Below are 17,402 nucleotides of genomic sequence, written 5' to 3'. Positions count from 1 at the left end.
ACCTTAGCTGTTCATTGACTGCTTTCTCATATGTGCCTTGACCGCGGGCCTTCAGCAGACCGAGTAACCCCTTGCTGGAGCCAGAGACCTTGGGTCCAAGCTGGTGAGCTTTGCTCAAACCAGATGAGCCCGCGCTCAAGCTGACGACCTTGGGGTCTCAAACCTTGGTGCTCTGCATCCCAGTCCGACCTCTATCCACTGCGCCACCGCCTGGTCAGGCAATCATCAAATTTTTAAAAAAGGGAAAAAACATGGAAATAATCACAGGAAAGCAAAAAATAAATGATATAACAACCAAATTCAATCACTATCATTTTAGTGTGCATATATCAGAAAAATATCACTTTAAAAGATAAATGCTATAAAAGCAAAAGTATAAATATATTATCAGTTTCAAAGGATTTAACATAAATTTTTATACTATTTAGCATTTTATCCACTCTTTATTCAAAGTTATGTTCCATGATCAACTAAAGTGTTTTTAAAAAGAGAATAAAATAGGTAAAATAAAGGAAAATCGAAGATGTTTTCAAACACTAGAGGCAAAATTGTAAGTTGATCATTAAGTTAACAGTGGTGTTTTTCAGTATCTCCCAGACCCCACGCCTTGTCTTTGTGAATACTGCTGAATTTTAATGCCATTGTTTTGTCAATAAAGAGTGTTCCCATACACTTCCAAGTTCATTAATAATCCTCTAAGAAGACTTAAATTAAAGCTTTGCAAGCAGTTTCTCATGAAACAAAATTTGCTCTGGTATTTTAAAACTAAATGTGCCAAGTGGGAAATTAAGATGTAGGAACACACTTTAAGATTATGCTTTTGAAAGTATTCAATGATTCAAACAGAGGTATCATTAGGCAGTAGTAAAACAAATACTAGCATACCTATTTCATTTGCAATCTGTTACATTTCAGATGGATTATTTTACAATGACCAAGAGCTATTAGGAGGAGACAGACATAACACTCCCTAGATTTCCATGAAAGAACAGGAAAGAAACCAGAATGGATCCCAATTCCAGTATTAAAACCAACAGAAAGAGTCCAGTAATTCACTGTGACCCCACCATTGTGCTGACTATACTGTGTGTGTTTAATGTCCATGGGAATGCTGACATGTGCATGGCAAGTGGTGACTGAAAAGTCAATTAAGTAGTGGGAAAGGGCTTGCAGCAAAAATTTAAACTAAAAATAATCCATTTACAGGAAAGTAGTACAAGAAAAGCTAGCCAAACTATAATCAAAGTCTGTATTTCCAGTTTCAATAGTAAGCACAATTAAGAGTGGTAAACACACGCATGCAATTTCAAGTAAGAAACATCGTTTTATCAATAGTATCCTTGTTCCAGTCTCCACTTTCTCCCTCAGAGACAATGGGAGAGTAAGAACAAGAGCAGGTATGACACATGAGAGAAAGCCCAATTTACCTCAGGAAATACTGAGCCTTTTACATTAATTCCAAAAACTAGACATTTCAAAGCTGTTAGATTCCTAGTACTTCACAAATATTCTTAAGAAATAAGGTCAGATGATAATGCAGTCTCTCCCCTCGCTCCCTTATTGTCCCCACCAGCTGTGGCAATGTGCCTGTTTCCAGACAGAAGAGTGGCAATATTCCAAAAATTAAGCAAACTAAACAGGTCAAAGCAGAGTGTTTTCAAACAAAACATTCAAACAAAGCAATGGTGCTAGCCAATGACCTCTGGCCTCAAATGAGGGATCAGTCAATTGAAATTTTTTTCAGTTGTGGGGATCAAAAGGCTGCTTGGTTTCACCGATGGTAAGGTCCAGTCCTGTGCACTCCCCCAGGAGACTTAGTGAGTGAGTGACACTGTCCTCATCTGGTGCTCCAAGAGCAGGGGCTCCTTTGCATGCCAGGCTCTTGATTGAGCATCATGAAATTTCACCGAGGGTGAACTGGTGCCAGCTCTGGAGTCAACGGCCAGAGCTGTCCCTGCTCTACGATGTACTAACAGTCATCTTGAGCAAGTCATCATATGCTCATTTTATAACATTGTTGGCTAATAATTGTACCTACTACATAAAGTCACATGATGATGAGATGAAGTGAAATGACTCAAGTAAAGCACTGAATGCTGGGCCTACCAGAAATGCTCAATGAATACTAGGTATTATTAGCATTGTGATCACGAATTCCATCATGGACTCTAAGAACCTGTTTAAAATAATCAACTGGGGCCTAAAGAGCCCCATCAGCAGGGTTAGCAATTTCTTATATGTTCTCAAAGTACAACACTCTGTAAAAACAGGGAAGGAAAGGCAAGAAAATTAGCATTTTGCTTTTCATCCTTATTACCACCACTGCTGCATTATTTACATGAAGGGAGGAGGAGTGTGTCTGTACAGATGCTCGACTGGATCCTGCAAGCAGAGCATCTATCACAACAGGCAGTGCCTGTCTCAGCAGCAGACCCCTCCCCTGCCTCCTCCTTCCCTTTCCCCACTCAGCCCCCCTGTACTCAGAGGGCAGTGGAGACACACAGCGGCCAGCCGCACTATATCAAGATGCTATTGTGTAAGGATTCCGGCCATAGAGTTTGATGAAATGAAATGATACATCACTAAATGACTCTTTTTGTTCCCAATTTATATCCTTAAATTATTATTAAATATCCAAAGAGGCCCAAGGTGTATTAGAAACAAAGTAGAGGGGAGGGAGGGGAGAAGGGGAGAAGGGGAGAGAAGGAGGAAGGGTAAGACAGATACATTTCCAATAGACATTCTACTACATATTTACCAAAGCAGAACTAATGAAATTATTAAAATAACACCAATTAACATAACACAGACAGAGGAACAAATGATGAATACATACCATCTGTTTAATTCAAGGTAGAGGGAAGACGTGTCTAAACAAAGGGTTTCTATAAGATCACAAGCCCATATTCAAATAATTTCCCTTATTTCTATTTTCTCTGGACTCGTAAATGTAAGGCTATCTAGATGCAGTTAATAGATTAAAAACTCACATTTTTCATAACATTTAAAATAGCTTATTTAAAACCATGGGGTTGGGCAGGTCTGCAGGAAACATTTAATTAGCCAAGGATAAAGGGTTTTGTTTTATAAAATAGATCAATGCGTTTCTAGTAAGCAATTTCCACCCCTACACATTTTCATATAGAGATGCTGCTCTTTTTCTATTTATAGTGCTAAGTACATAGTGAGTTTTAAGAACTAAACGCTTATGGATTGCTCAGCTGGTTGAAGCTAACCCAGGCTTGCCTGAGACATGGAAAGTACAGCGTGAAACAGCGGAGGAACTAGAGATTAGGGGGCAATGCATTTGAAAACTTCCAAAAAATCTTCCTCCATGAGCAGACCATTATTAACTAATTCTTTAAAAATAAACAAAATATAAATTAGTAATCCTGGCATAAATCTCCTTCCTCTTTTCAAAGTCCATTGTTACTACATTAGATAAACAAGTCCCGATTCGCGCAGGTTTCTACATGACTAAAGCATTTACATGTAGACTCATCCCTTTCAGATGCCCTGACTTTAAAGTGACTCCACTCTCAGAGAGTAAATTATACTCTTCTCAATGCCACCTCTCCACCCCACCCCCCACATAATTCTATTGCTGCAATTCTTATATACCGGTCCCATTGTTACATGAAGCTACTTCAAGGCACAAAAAATGTTAGATATTTTTATATTTCCGATTTTCCTAAATATGCACTCACAATCATTAAAGGAAACCTACTGAGCCTACTGTATGTCAGATGCTTTTATTCCTTCAACAAAAATGTACTGAACAGGCACTGTTATAAAGTATTTGGTACACAGCTGTGGGACTCACTGAGAAAGGACATTTGGGTAAAGCCTTTAAGAAGATGGGGAGGTTAGCCAAGGGAGGGAAAGTGGATCTCTGGAGAGGGACACTCCAAGCAGAGGGAATCCCCAGGGCAAAAGATGGTGGTTCAGCAGCCTTTCAGGAAACAGCAAAAGGTCAGAGAGGCAGAAATAGAATTTGGGGGCAAGAGGAAAGGAGGCACTTGCAAAAGGTCAAAGGTCAGAGACGGCCTCAGAGGCCATTTATACAGGTATTCCTGTAATTGTATACTTCTAAAAGTAGACAACAAAATACACACCCCAAAATATGTATATTCGTACATGAAGTACAGTACATCTAGGCAACTAAAACTTAAAAACAAGAGCTTTGGTGTTTCTCTTGCACCCCAGTAGATCATCCTACACAGCCTGCTCCTTGGAGAAGAAGCACACCACTTTGAAAACCACTGCCCTATGCTGACAAAGCTTAGACGGTTAACACTGTATTTCTATAGCAGCTGGAAACAGCGCAGAGGGGTCAGCTTAAACTCTTCAACACAGCCTGGGACTTCCCTGCAGGTCTCACAGAAGATCCAAGGATGTGAGAGGGTTGGTTTGGAAGGGTTTCACCCACCCACCCAAGAAGTCCTTAAAACCTCTTCTCTTGGGTAGGAGAGAGGCACCTGACCAGGGCCAATGGGATTTGGCAACTCGGTCCCACACCTGCCTTCTTTCTGCTACAAGAGCTGCTGACTTCTACTAGACATTTTAATTACATTCTGGCAAATATGTTGTCCTTTCTGACTGCTTATTACAGTCAGAAATGGGTCCCTCAGTGCTAGTTAACATCAAAACTAAAAACTAAATTACCTTATTAATGCAAAAACCTCATTTCTGTCTTAATAGTCATGACATGGAGCTAGAGAGTCACCTATTGCCAAATGATCATAAACAGCTTTATTTCTCACATGGAGTAATTTATATATATATATTTTAAGTTTGTTTTGTTTCCTTTGATTCACTTTTAGTTACCTTCTACTTATGGCAAGTGACACATGCTTTTTTAATTTTACTGGTGATATAAAGTTTCGTTTTAAAGCAAGTATGTTTCAGTGCAAAAAGTTAGGACTTTTAAAATACCAAATGACAGTGCCAGTGGTATGTATACAATGAGCAAAAATCATGAGGATGTGGTGGAAATCTCTAAAGTACGGGTGCCGTAAGGATAAACCACCCACCCTACTTCCTGTCTACACTCCTAGCACTGAGCCTGGCACACAGTACTCTACAAAGAGCTGAATAAATGAAAAGTGGTAGAGCCAGAATTTGAACCTGTGCTTCTCTAGCTCTCAAGTTCACTCCTATTCTTTCTATTATCAGTCTTAATTTGGCTGGCAAGAGCTATGAAGTGTTTTTAAAATTAGAAAGCTCAAGTGATTCTACTGTGCCACCAGGGTGCACACACCACTGCACTAGAAAGCACTGCCTTCCTCATTAAACAAGCAATCACAAATCAGTGTTGTGCTGGGGCAAATACAGTACAGGGCAAGTATAGTCCTATATAGCATAGTCTATAGGCCACTAGAGGGACCCTAGCTGTTTGGGTCAGTGGTAGAGCATCAGCCTGGCGTGTAGATATTCTAGGTTCAATTCCCAGTCCAGATACATAGGAGAAGTGCCCAACTGCTTCTCCACCCCTCCCCCTTTCACTTCTCTCTGTCTCTCTCTCTCTCTCTCTCTCTGTCTTTCTCCCCTCCCCTCCCCTCTCCCTCCCTCCCTCCTGCAGCCATGGCTTAATTGGAGCAAGTTGGCCCCAGGCACTGAGAATGACTATATGAGCAATAGAGCAATGCCCCAAATGGGCAGAGCATCGCCCTCTAGTGGGCTTTCCAGGTGGATCACAGTCAGGGCACAGTCCTCTACTCCACCACTCAAAGGCTCCTTGCCGATCTGTAGCGAATCCTGCCACAGACTACGCCAAATGTAAAGCCAGCAGCCACGGCCAGGGCCACTATCAGAGGAGCCCAGCCCATGCAGGTTCCCATCTTACTCAGTACTCCGCCATCTTGGCTGCTTTTCCTGGCCTTCTCCACGTGGCCTCCTCCCGCTGCTGGCTCTATTCTCTCTGCTCTCTCATGCTAACCTCAGGGACCAAGAGCAAACTCCCGCTCTGTTCCCATTTTATAGTGTAGAAATCCAAACCCTTAATCCAACATACATAATGGGGAAGTCTCTAATACAAAATCACTTCTATGAGGCATGATAGGATTGTACCACCTCACACCAAAAAGGGTGGGACAGGCTTAATCCCAAAACCAAGCCTCAGGCTACAACAATTCTCAACACACATTAATATCACCTGGGCAACGGCCTCTTTAACAAAGTGAGCATAATACATTTTATCTGCCCAACATCTTGCATGTGCCCTGAGGATTGAACCCGTAACCTCGGCATGTCAGGATGATGTTCTAAACAACTGCACTACCCAGCCAGGGCCTGGTTCTGCATTTTAAACATCTCTCCTCCTCTTTGTACCACCACCACTGCCTCAGCTCTGAAACTCATTATCTTCTTAGCTAGTTTCCTAGGGCTTCCCTAACAAAGTACCACAAGACTGAGTGAATTCAACTATAGAATTCCTAGTCTCATGGTTCTGGAGGCTGAAAGTCTACGATCAAGGTGTCCTCAGGGTTGGTTCCTTCTGGGGGATATTAAGGAGGGTCTGTTCCCAGGTCTCTTCCCTGGGCTTATTGATGGCTGGCTTCTCCCTGTCTCTTCCCATCATTTTCCCCTCTATGTGTGTCTGTTGTCTCTGCATCTAAATTCCCCATTGTAACAAGGGCAAGTTAGATTGGATTAGGGCCCATCCTAATAACCCCATCTTAACTAATTACACAGCAATTACCTGAATTCCAAATAAGGTCAAACAGCTGGGTTAGACCTTCAACACATGAATTTGGGGAGGCCACAATTCAGCCCATAACACTAGTCTTCCTGCCTCCACTTTAGTTCATCTGGCCCTGAATACATCTTCCCTTAACTATGAAAGAAGTCCTTCCGAAATTCAACTTTGTTATCCCTTTCCGGTTTTTCCTGCTAGCTGCTTTTCATCCAAACTGTGAATGACAATGATGATGATAATACAAAATATTTATTGAGTGCTAATTATGTGCCCAATACTGTTCTAAGTACTTCACATACAGCACACTATTCCTATAGGATAGGTACTATTATTTCCCTGCTTTATAAATGAACAAACCGAGAAACAAAGGTATTAAATAATACCTGTTCAATGAAATCAGCAAGTCTCAGAACCGGGATTTAAACTCAGGCTCTGCACCACAAAATAAAAATGTACCTGACATGGAAAGTCAGTTATTAGTCAATTTAGTTTCCTATTTTGACCCTTTAGCTACCAATCACACACTAGCCTCAGCGCAATCCAATTATAACTTTCATTAGAGGCAAGAGCAGGCGCAGAAGGTAATGCTGCTCAGTACTTACACAGCTATCAAATCCTAAACACCTCACAAACATCAGATCACCAACCATTACCGAAACAAAGAGGTAGGGGAGGAAGTGGGGGTGAAGAGAGAGAAGATAAAACTGCAGAATGACAAGAGAGGAAGAAAATCTAACAGCTCAGCCAGAATATAACCTCAAACTGGAGATAAAGATATAAAACAATGTATTTTTCAGTGTCTGAAGGGGCTTTTTACTAAAAAAGAGATTAGTAATCAGATTGAATGGCTATGGTTCAATATAGAATATACCAATATACTACTCACAAAACTAATTAGGAGATATTTTATCACTTCATATTTATTTTGAAATATCCCCTAATTTTTGTGAGCAGTATATATCAATGCATGTTTTCTTTCCTCTAAATATAACATAGTTACAATCCCAGAAGTTACTTAAGGGTGGGTGGTTTAAAAAGGAAGACTAGGCCCTGGCTGGTTGGTTCAGTGGTGGAGCGTCGGCCTGGCGTGCAGGAGTCCCGGGTTCGGTTCCCGGCCAGGGCACACAGGAGAAGCACCCATCTGCTTCTCCACCTCTCCCCCTCTCCTTCCTCTCTGTCTCTCTCTTCCCCTCCTGCAGTCAAGGATCCATTGGAGCAAAGTTGGCCAGGGCACTGAGGATGGCTCCATGGCCTCTGCCTCAGGCGCTAGACTGGCTCTGGTTGCAACAGAGCAACGCCCCAGATGGGCAGAGCATCACCCCCTGGTGGGCATGCCTGGTGGATCCTGGTCGGATGCATGCGGGAGTCTATCTGACTGCCTCCCGTTTCTAGCTTTGAAAAAATACAAAAAAAAAAAAAAAAAAAATTAGCCTGACCTGTGGTGGCGCAGTGGATAAAGCATCTACCTGGAAATGCTGAGATCGCCAGTTCGAAACCCTGGGCTTGCCTGGTCAAGGCACATATGGGAGTTGATGCTTCCAGCTCCTCCCCCCTTCTCTCTCTCTGTCTCTCTCTCCTCTCTCTCCCTCTGTTTCTCCTCTCTAATAATGAATAAATAAATAAATTAATTAATTTTAAAAAACCTTTAAAAAATTAATAATAAAAAAATAAATAAAAAGGAAGACTATAAACTATGCAACAAAAAATATTTTTAAGTGCTAACCATATTTTTCTAGACTATGTTTTAGGATACTATCTGACAAGGTCTTTAAAGGGTTCACTGTTGAAACCATTTTCATGGCCTAATGAGTTTGAGCCTTTTAATTCAGACTGTGCTGTGTACATTGATTTTTGTCATAGTATCAACAGAACTAACAGTTCTTCAAATTAATCAATTGCTCACATAAGTGGAAAAAAAATATCTTTTGTGAAACATATAGTATCCAAGCACTACTTAGTGCTAATAAAACTAATAAACAAACTGTATTTTTATATTGAAGAGAAGAAAAGTAATCCCTACCTGCACAGAAGACAGGCTCTTTCAGTATTTCAGATAAAAAAAAAAACTACAATGCTAAGAAAGAACAAAATTAGAGACAACCTACTTTCCAGCTCTGAATTCCATCATTACACGCACATACCATCAGGCAGGAACAGAATACACAGAAATAAAAATCACATGCTGAAATAGCCTTAAAACTATTTCTTTCTCTTAAATGCAGCCCTTATAGCAAATAAATCTATACAGTTTCTATATATTCTAGCCTTTTGACAATGTGTATATCAAAGATTTTGTTCCATAGCTCACGGCAACTTTTCAAATTTAATATGTCATGATGAAAACAATTTTAATCAGCTATAGGACTAAACCCAACTTTAAATGACCATCTGCTTCTACACACACACACACACACACACACACACTGCAGCCATCGCTCCCAGGTGCTGAGGATGGCTCTGTGGCCTTGTCTCAGGTGCTAAAAATGGCTCAGTTGCCAAGTAATGAAGCAGCAGCCCTAGATGGGCAGAGCATCTCCCAGTAGGGGGCTTGCCAGGTGGATTCTAGTCGGGGTGCATGTGGGAGTCTGTCTCTGCCTCCTCACCACTCATTAAATAATTTTTTAAAAAGACATCATTTATATCTTCTATCATATTAATATTTATTTCATTTCTGATAATAACAAAAGAAACCCTGGATATGTGTGTGAATTAATGGTGTCAACGGCCTGACCTGTGGTGGCAAAGTGAATAAAGCGTCAACCTGGAACACTGAGGTTGCCAGTTTGAAACCCTAGCCTTGCCCAGTCAAGGGATATACAAGAAGCAACTGCTATGAGTTGATGCTTCCCACTCCTTCCTCTCACCTTTCTCTATCTCTCTCTTTCTCTCCCTCTCCTCTTTCTAAAATCAATCAATAAAAAATTTTTTTAAATAAATAAGTAACCACTTCTCTCTGTATCTCCTTCTACAGGTTCCTAGCTCAGGGTCTGGCAATAGATAAGCTAAGGGTCAACTACAGCCCACTGTCTGTTTTTGTATGACCCACAAGTAAAAGGACGGTTTCTACATAAGTGAATAGTTTGGGAAAGAAAACAAATCAAAAGAAGAACACTTACTACCTAGTATTAAAAGTAAATCCTGATCTGTTTCTTAACAAAGAAGAAATACATCAAAATAACTATTTTACCCAGCCTGAGGTAGAAAGCAATGGGAAGATAAATAACTAGACAAAATAAAAAGAATCTACTTTGGATGGTATCTATAAGCCAGTGTGCGCACACACACACCAGAAACAATGCCCATAATGGTAGTTTTTTTTTTTTCTTTTTTGGATAGAGAGAAGAGTCAGAGAGGGGAAAAGACAGGAACAGACAAAAAGGAGAGAGATGAGAAGCATCAATTCTTTGTTGTAGCTCCTTAACTGTTCACTTATTGTTTTCTCATATGTGCTTTGACCAGGGGGCTACAGGAGAGTGAGTGATCCCTTGTTCAAGCCAGGGACCGTGGGCTCAAATCAGCAACCTTGGGCTCAAGCCAGGGGCCTTGGGGTCATGTCTATGATCCCATGCTCAAGCCAGCAACCTTGGGGTTTTGAACCTGGGTCCTCCGCATACCAGTCCAATGCTATATCCACTGTGCAACCACCCGGTCAGGCTAAGGGAGAAAAAAATTAAAAGGTCCATAAAACTTCTCAGACTTCAAAACATTTCTTTCTAAACCATATTTGATGACTTATATATTTTCCTGAAAATATAAATAAGTTTAAAAATTTGAGAAAGAAAATGAATGGCGTCATATACTTTGGGCTGTGCTAAATGCAAACATTTGAGTTTTGAAATGCCCTGATACAGATTTTCACCAATCAAGCATCTAGTTTCAACCTCGCCACTTTTAAAGAGATGTTTTAAAATGTGTCAGAGTAAGTCAAACTCTGACTTTTTTTGAATTTATTTGAATTCTCTAACAAGGGATACATTTACTTCCTATCCCAAAATATGTAAAAACAAAAGATATACCATTCCTTTTGCTTAATGTTCCAAAATGTTTGAAAAGCAAACTCTATTCAGTTTAGTTGAATCAATAAGAAAATTCCAGATTTTCTAAGCCAATATGTTTTAAACTAAGCATGGATATTCCCTAGGGCCAATAATTACGATGTATTATCTAAGTAACCCTTCTGAGCCAAACCAGAGAGCACTTCTTTCCAAAACGCACATTCTACCAAAGTTAGACACTGTGTAATGGACAAAGTTCAGAACACATGATTACTCTTCCAAAACAAAACTTAAATGCCAAAAGCATGAACATGTTGAATTACACTGCCCTCTAGAGTCACCTTCTGATATTCTTTTTAGCCTGAAATAATTAAATTCTAATCATTAGACCCTTTAACCAAGCAAGCTTTCAGTATTCTAATACTATAGACTGACCTTTTTTTAATGGATTGGTAGCTGTTACTAAAACCTATAATATTTCAAATATGCATCATTATTAAAGGTTAGCTGTACTTCCCAAAGGAGAGAAAAGTATCCCAAATGGAATTTTATAATTTGCATTTTTCAAAAAAGTTTTGAATAATTCAAATTGCATAGACTTCTAAAACAAAGATGACTTATAACATAAAATAATTAACCCAACTGGCCAGGAGTTCTCTCTAGCAAAAGACTGAGTTCATACATTTGACAGAACACACCATTACTGGCCTCATACAGCCGGTGCTTCCCAGGGCTACTTCTTAGCCTGCATCTGCCCCCTCAGGTCCTAGTCAGGAAGCCAGAGCCCAAAAGGATCATAAGGAGCTAATGAGAAGCCATGGCAACCAAGACCTGTGTTAGCTGCAAAGCATGAACACCAATATCCACTTTTCTTAAGCATGCAGTAAGCAACCTGACAAAGACTCAAAGTAAATTAAAACCGTCCCTCTGACCAAATAACTCTATAGGAACCTATACCACCCCATAACTTGAGATTTTCTAGTATTCTTTATCCTTAAGAACTTATTAAAAGACATTATTACTATGCACCACAGGTAGTATAGTTTGCCTCAGCTGTTAAAGTAAAAGACCAGGGTTTTTTCTCTTGTTAGATTCACATGAGACCATAAGTAATAAGGAGAGAGGATCTCTATCTCTTCAACACCAAAAAAGCACATGTCTCCAAAGAAATCAAAACTAAAATATAATGTTCCATGGCAAAATATTATTACTTTTGAAAGCAATATATTATACTTTTGAAACAATCTTTAAAAGTGATGTTGGGTCTCTAATTCATTAAATAAAAATAGCAGCACCCTTTGGGACATAAAAGTGAAAATAAAATTTCTACAGGCTCTAGATCAGGGCCTAGGAAATTAGAGCCCATGGGTTAAATGCATGCAGCCTGTTTTTCTAAATAAAGATTTATTGAAACATAGCCACCGGCCCTAGCTGGTTGGCTCAGTGGTAGAGCGTCGGCCCAGTGTGTGGAAGTCCCGGGTTTGATTCCCAGTCAGGGCACAAAGGAGAAGCAACCATCTGCTTCTCTCCCTCTCCCTCTCCCTTCTCTCCCTCTCCCTCCTCTCCCTCCCCCTTCTCTCCCTCTCCCTCCCCCTTCTCTCCCTCTCCCTCTCCCTTCTCTCCCTCTCCCTCCTCTCCCTCCCCCTTCTCTCCCTCTCCCTCTCCCTCTCCCTTCTCTCCTTCTCCCTCTCCCTCTCTCTCCCACAGCTATGGCTCATTGCAGCAAGCTGGCCCCCAGTACTGAGGATGGCTACATGGCCTCACCTCAGGCACTAAAATAGCTCAGTTGCCAAACAACAGAGCAATAGCCCCAGATGGGCAGAGCATCGCCCCATAGGAGCTTGCCCAGTGGATCCTGGTCAGGGCACATGCAGGAGTCTGTCTCTCTGCCTCCCCGCCTCTCACTTAACAAATAAAAATGTATAAAAAGAAAAAAACTCAGCCACTTCCATTCATTTACATGTTGTCTGCTTTCTCCTACAAGGGCAGAGCAGAGCAGGTACAACAGAGACCACACGGCCTGCAAAGGCTCAAGTATTTACTATCTGGCCCTTTACAGTAAAGTCTGCCAATTCTGCAAAAGAACAAAGATTCCGCAGCCTTCTCCAGGGAGATTTAGAGGCATAATTTGCACAAATGCAGAAGAAAGGCTGGTTTGGATAGAGAAAAGGGGATTATAGATGCTAAAATTAAGGAAATAAAATGACAGGAACGCATGGGTGGGAAGAACTCAGATGTAGCTGATTTATCACACATATTGGTTCACATTAGGCTTTCTAAAACACTAAAAAGCTATAAGATTTTCTTCTAGGTACTTCAAAATATTTCTCAAAGAATAAATGAAGAAAATAAAAATGTCTACATACTATTTTACTCATAGCCATGCTACATTAAGAGCTCACTTTTGAGGTGGGTTAACATTTCTATCAAAGAGAAGATTTCAAGTGAGTATCAAGATGGCTATGACTGAACTTATGATTATAACCAGACCTCAGAATGAATGAGGTCACTATCAAGAACTTAAATCAGTGGGCCATCAAAATAAAGATAGTTCCAAAACCTACAACATAAAATATAATTAATCCCTTGAAGGTAACTATATGAAAACACAAAAAATAGTATGAAGATGATCTGGTCAAGAGATTCAGATTACAGTTTGTTTGGGTTTTTTATTATTGATTTGAGAGAGAAAGAAACATCGACTTGCTGCTCCACTTGTCTATGCATTCACTGTCTGACTCTTGCATGTGCCCTGACCAGGATCAAACCCACAACCTTGGCGTATCAGGACAATGCTCTCACCCAGCCAGGGCTCAGATTCTAGTTTTGACTCTGCATAATCTTAGAAGTTATTTCTCCTCTTTGGATTTCAGTGGTCTCATCTATAAATGAGGGAACTGGGGTATATCAGTGGTTCTCAACCATTAAATTAATCAGAATCACCTAGAGGGATCTGTTTTAACAAAAATTGCTGGGCATCGAGCTCCAGTTACAGCTCTGACTCATAAACAACTTGGAAATCATCACTCTCTTCTTTACAGTAAAAAATAAGGGTAAGAAACTAAAATCCATTACTTTTCTTACACCTATCAGAGATTTGAGAGCAAACCACCACCACCCCAAAATCTGGAGAGACAAGAAAACACTGAGACTCACAGCAGAGATCAGCCTACCTGAAGAAAAGCTACAGGAGCCAGCAAGTGATAGAAACACTTAAATGGTAACTTTGACAAGTTTCCAAGGGCTGTGTAAGGACTAGCTTGAGAGTTAAATAGGGAGACCTATATAGGTTTTACCTTTATAAGCCCCACCAGGAGCTCACATGAAAATCAAAGAAAACTCCCCTAGTATTTGGGGCAGGAGGGAGGGGAGAGTGATCCACTTTGAAACAGCTCCTAAAATCTAAGGCAGGGGTCCCCAAACTTTTTACACAGGGGGCCAGTTCACTGTCCCTCAGACTGTTGGAGGGCCGGACTATAAAAAAAAACTATGAACAAATCCCTATGCACACTGCATATCTTATTTTAAAGTAAAAAAACAAAACGGGAACAAATACAATATTTAAAATAAAGAACAAGTAAATTTAAATAAACAAACTGACCAGTATTTCAATGGCAACTATGCTCCTCTCACTGACCACCAAGGAAAGAGGCGCCCCTTCTGGAAGTGTGGCGGGGGCCGGATAAATGGCCTCAGAGGGCCGCATGCGGCCCGCGGGCCGTAGTTTGCGGACCCCTGATCTAAGGTCTATCAGTTTGGTATCTTGACATCCTGACAATTTCAAGAGAAGCACATAAATAAGCAGGCAATAGTTTTAAAACTTTGTTTTATGTATAATACATACACCATAGGAGGCTGCCAGAAAAACACCCACTTTCAACAGCTTCTTGTTTAAGCTTTACGGAGATATTCCGTGCATATACAGCACACACGCATAAATACCTTTTTGTCCTATGCAAATAAAGAATATACTTCATATATCTTGCAACTTGTTCACTTCACTTATCTTTTTGGAGATTGTTTCAGGTCAGTAAAAACAAAATGTCTCATTCTTCTTAACTTCTCCATAGAATTCCACCATATGGGGTACCACAATCACTTAACTATTCTGTCTGCAGCCTTTTGCTATAATATAAAATGCTTCAATGATAGTCCTTAAACGCATATAAAGAGGCAGATAGGGGATATGATTATATATTACAGTAAATATGGTAAATGTTTATCATATAGAAATAAAATATAACTATACAATCTAAGTGGTAAGTATACAGTGTCCACCATATAATTTTTTCAATTCTTCTGTATTTAAACTACCAAATGTATACTTGATCTTAAAATATTGTGTTTTTCTTTCAACTTTTCTATAAGTCACCAACAGGAAATATTTTATCAACTTTCAAAATAACCCGAGAATTTAATAATCTGTAAACGGCTCCTGCCCTTGGTTTGTAATCCAAACAAGCAGAAGAAGCAATTATCAGAAGACTCATACCTCAACTTCTGTCATTTCACAAAAGGTAACAGTCACGCAAAGTAAAATTGCTCCAAGCGTCTTATTTTCCTAGGTCTCTCAACATTCTTTTACATAAATACTAGGTCTTCACCAAAAACAAAGAGTTCCCTATAGGTATCTGTTAGATCTAAGAAAACAAAGGAAAAAGAAAACAAAAACCTTCAGAGGGTCACAGTTTGACATCTTCCTTCTTAGCTTCCTTCCTGTATAATTCCCAGAAGTCCTAGCCAATAAAGAATGGTTTAACTCTTCTTTCTGAAAAAAAAACCAATGATTATTCTTCCAATATTTCTTTAGAGAATACACTCATCATATCTCTGAAGATTAATAAGCAGAACTTTCAAGAGAATTTCTGGGCCCTGGCTGGGTAGCTCTGTTGGTTTTGAGCATCATCCCAATACGTCAAGGGTACAGGTTCAATCCCCAGTAAGGGCACATACAAGAATCAACCAATGAATGCATAAACAAGTGAAACAAATCAATGTTTCTCTCCATCCCTTCCACTTTCTAAAATCAATCAATAAAAAGGACACAGAATTTCTGGAACACAGTGCCATTCCAGCCAAGGGGCATTAACCAGGATCTGAAGATAACAAAATGCAAAGAATGTTTTGTGGCTTGTTTTGTTTTTTGTTTTTTGTTTTTTCTTAAAGGTACTTGCTGGAAATATATCAACATTACAACAGGCTTATGTTAGAACAGTGGTTTGATAAGGAGCAAATATTCAGAAACTTCAAGGAAGGACTTCACAGAAAACACATTTGAGCTGCATCCTCATAGAGGGTAAAGGGAATATCCTCATTAGAGAAAAATTTACATAGAATTTTAATGCTGAATTATTGGGGGGGTCCTCCAAGGAATCAAGTTAGTCACACTTTTATTTTCTAGAGCTTCAAAGACTTGAGTTCTTGAAAGAACAGTCATACAATTCTGAAGAATACTCATTTCTTCAGTTATTGAACTTTTCAAAAAGAATTGTAAGCTGAAGAGAAGTGTGAATTGTAAACAGTCTGAGCTTTATCAATGTCCAGGAATCAAGTCAAGTTATTCAACCCTGAGTAAACCCAATGGAGGGGCCCTGCATGCAGTGATCCAACTTCCCTTCTAGACACTTCAACTCACAGCACTCAAAGTTCACATTCAATGAAAGCCTAAGGGAAATGCTGGCACCAAATAAAAGTTTAAATAGTTTTCAATTGTTGTGAACTAGCAACAGTTCAGTAGAAATAATAAAAAGCAGTAAGCCTAGAAATAAGTGAAGCAAACTGTGGGACATAGCGAGGTGAAATAAACACCTCCTCTGAGGGTATGTCCAGTTTGTGTACACCTCTGTCATCACCCGACCCCAACTCCAGGGCCAGTGATGACCCCACTGTGGACTGCACTGGCAAGCATGCTCCTTCCTCCACTGCTAGTGCTGTTCCCTACATTCAGAAGGCCCTCTCTCCCCTCTCCTCATGAGACAAAACCGCACCCCAGAAGATTCAGCACAGCCTTCACCTACTCTGGGACTTCTCAAGCTGCCCTCAGGCACTTTATTCAGGCCTCTACCTGAGGAATTAATAAACCTCTAGCCCAGGCGTGGCCAACAGTTTTTGCCCCTGGGCCAGATTAGAAAAAAACCTTTTTTCACGGGCTGGACAAAATATTAAAATTAAAAAATGTTAAATACAAAAACAATTCATTTAAGTAAACAAAATTTTATTATGTAATTTGTTTAGGAATAAATGTGAGTGAAAAAAATTTAATATACAATATTATTTTAATAAAAATATAATTACATACCGTATAAATATCCAAACTGTATCGCAATCAATCAAAACAATATTCAATTAACAGAATAAGCTTGAAGGAGTTATATTGCAAATAAAACAATTATTTCGTTTTACAAACAGCCTGGACACGTTTTCAGTTATCAACTGCAGCTACGTCTATGCTACAATGCCACTTGATTCAGCACACTTGACCACAAAAATAAATTGTTTGACCTTGGGTGCACACCGGCAAACTCTGCCTAAAAGAATGTGGGTTTCACATCACCGCTAAACGTCAAACAGTTCATATTGAGTATAGACGAATACAAAAGTTGTAAATCTTTATAATGGAATTTTTTAAAAAAATAAAGAAGTATTGCGAATCCATTCAACCAATTATAGGAAGTTAACCCTAGATTAGTCACACGCGGAATTCTTTTCTA

At 39.8% G+C, this 17,402-nt stretch overlaps 1 protein-coding gene across 3 annotated transcripts in view; it reads right to left on the bottom strand.

Moving 5' to 3' along the window:
* The window catches only part of RERE (arginine-glutamic acid dipeptide repeats), a 433,372-nt gene that overhangs the window by 328,359 nt on the left and 87,611 nt on the right, over positions 1-17,402 (bottom strand). Inside the window, exon 1 of one of the 3 annotated variants that reach the window (XM_066270542.1) lies at positions 15,365-15,460. The exons of the other annotated variants lie outside the window; for them this stretch is intronic. The gene's annotated coding sequence lies outside the window, so the exon portion shown is untranslated. Of the gene's footprint in view, positions 1-15,364; positions 15,461-17,402 lie in introns of those variants that run through there. 3 annotated transcript variants of the gene reach the window in all.

Source organism: Saccopteryx bilineata, chromosome 3 (assembly GCF_036850765.1).
Source record: "Saccopteryx bilineata isolate mSacBil1 chromosome 3, mSacBil1_pri_phased_curated, whole genome shotgun sequence".
NCBI classification, from domain to species: Eukaryota; Metazoa; Chordata; class Mammalia; order Chiroptera; family Emballonuridae; genus Saccopteryx; species Saccopteryx bilineata.
Note: the sequence above shows the minus strand (reverse complement) of the source record. Positions and strands in the feature narration are given on the sequence as shown.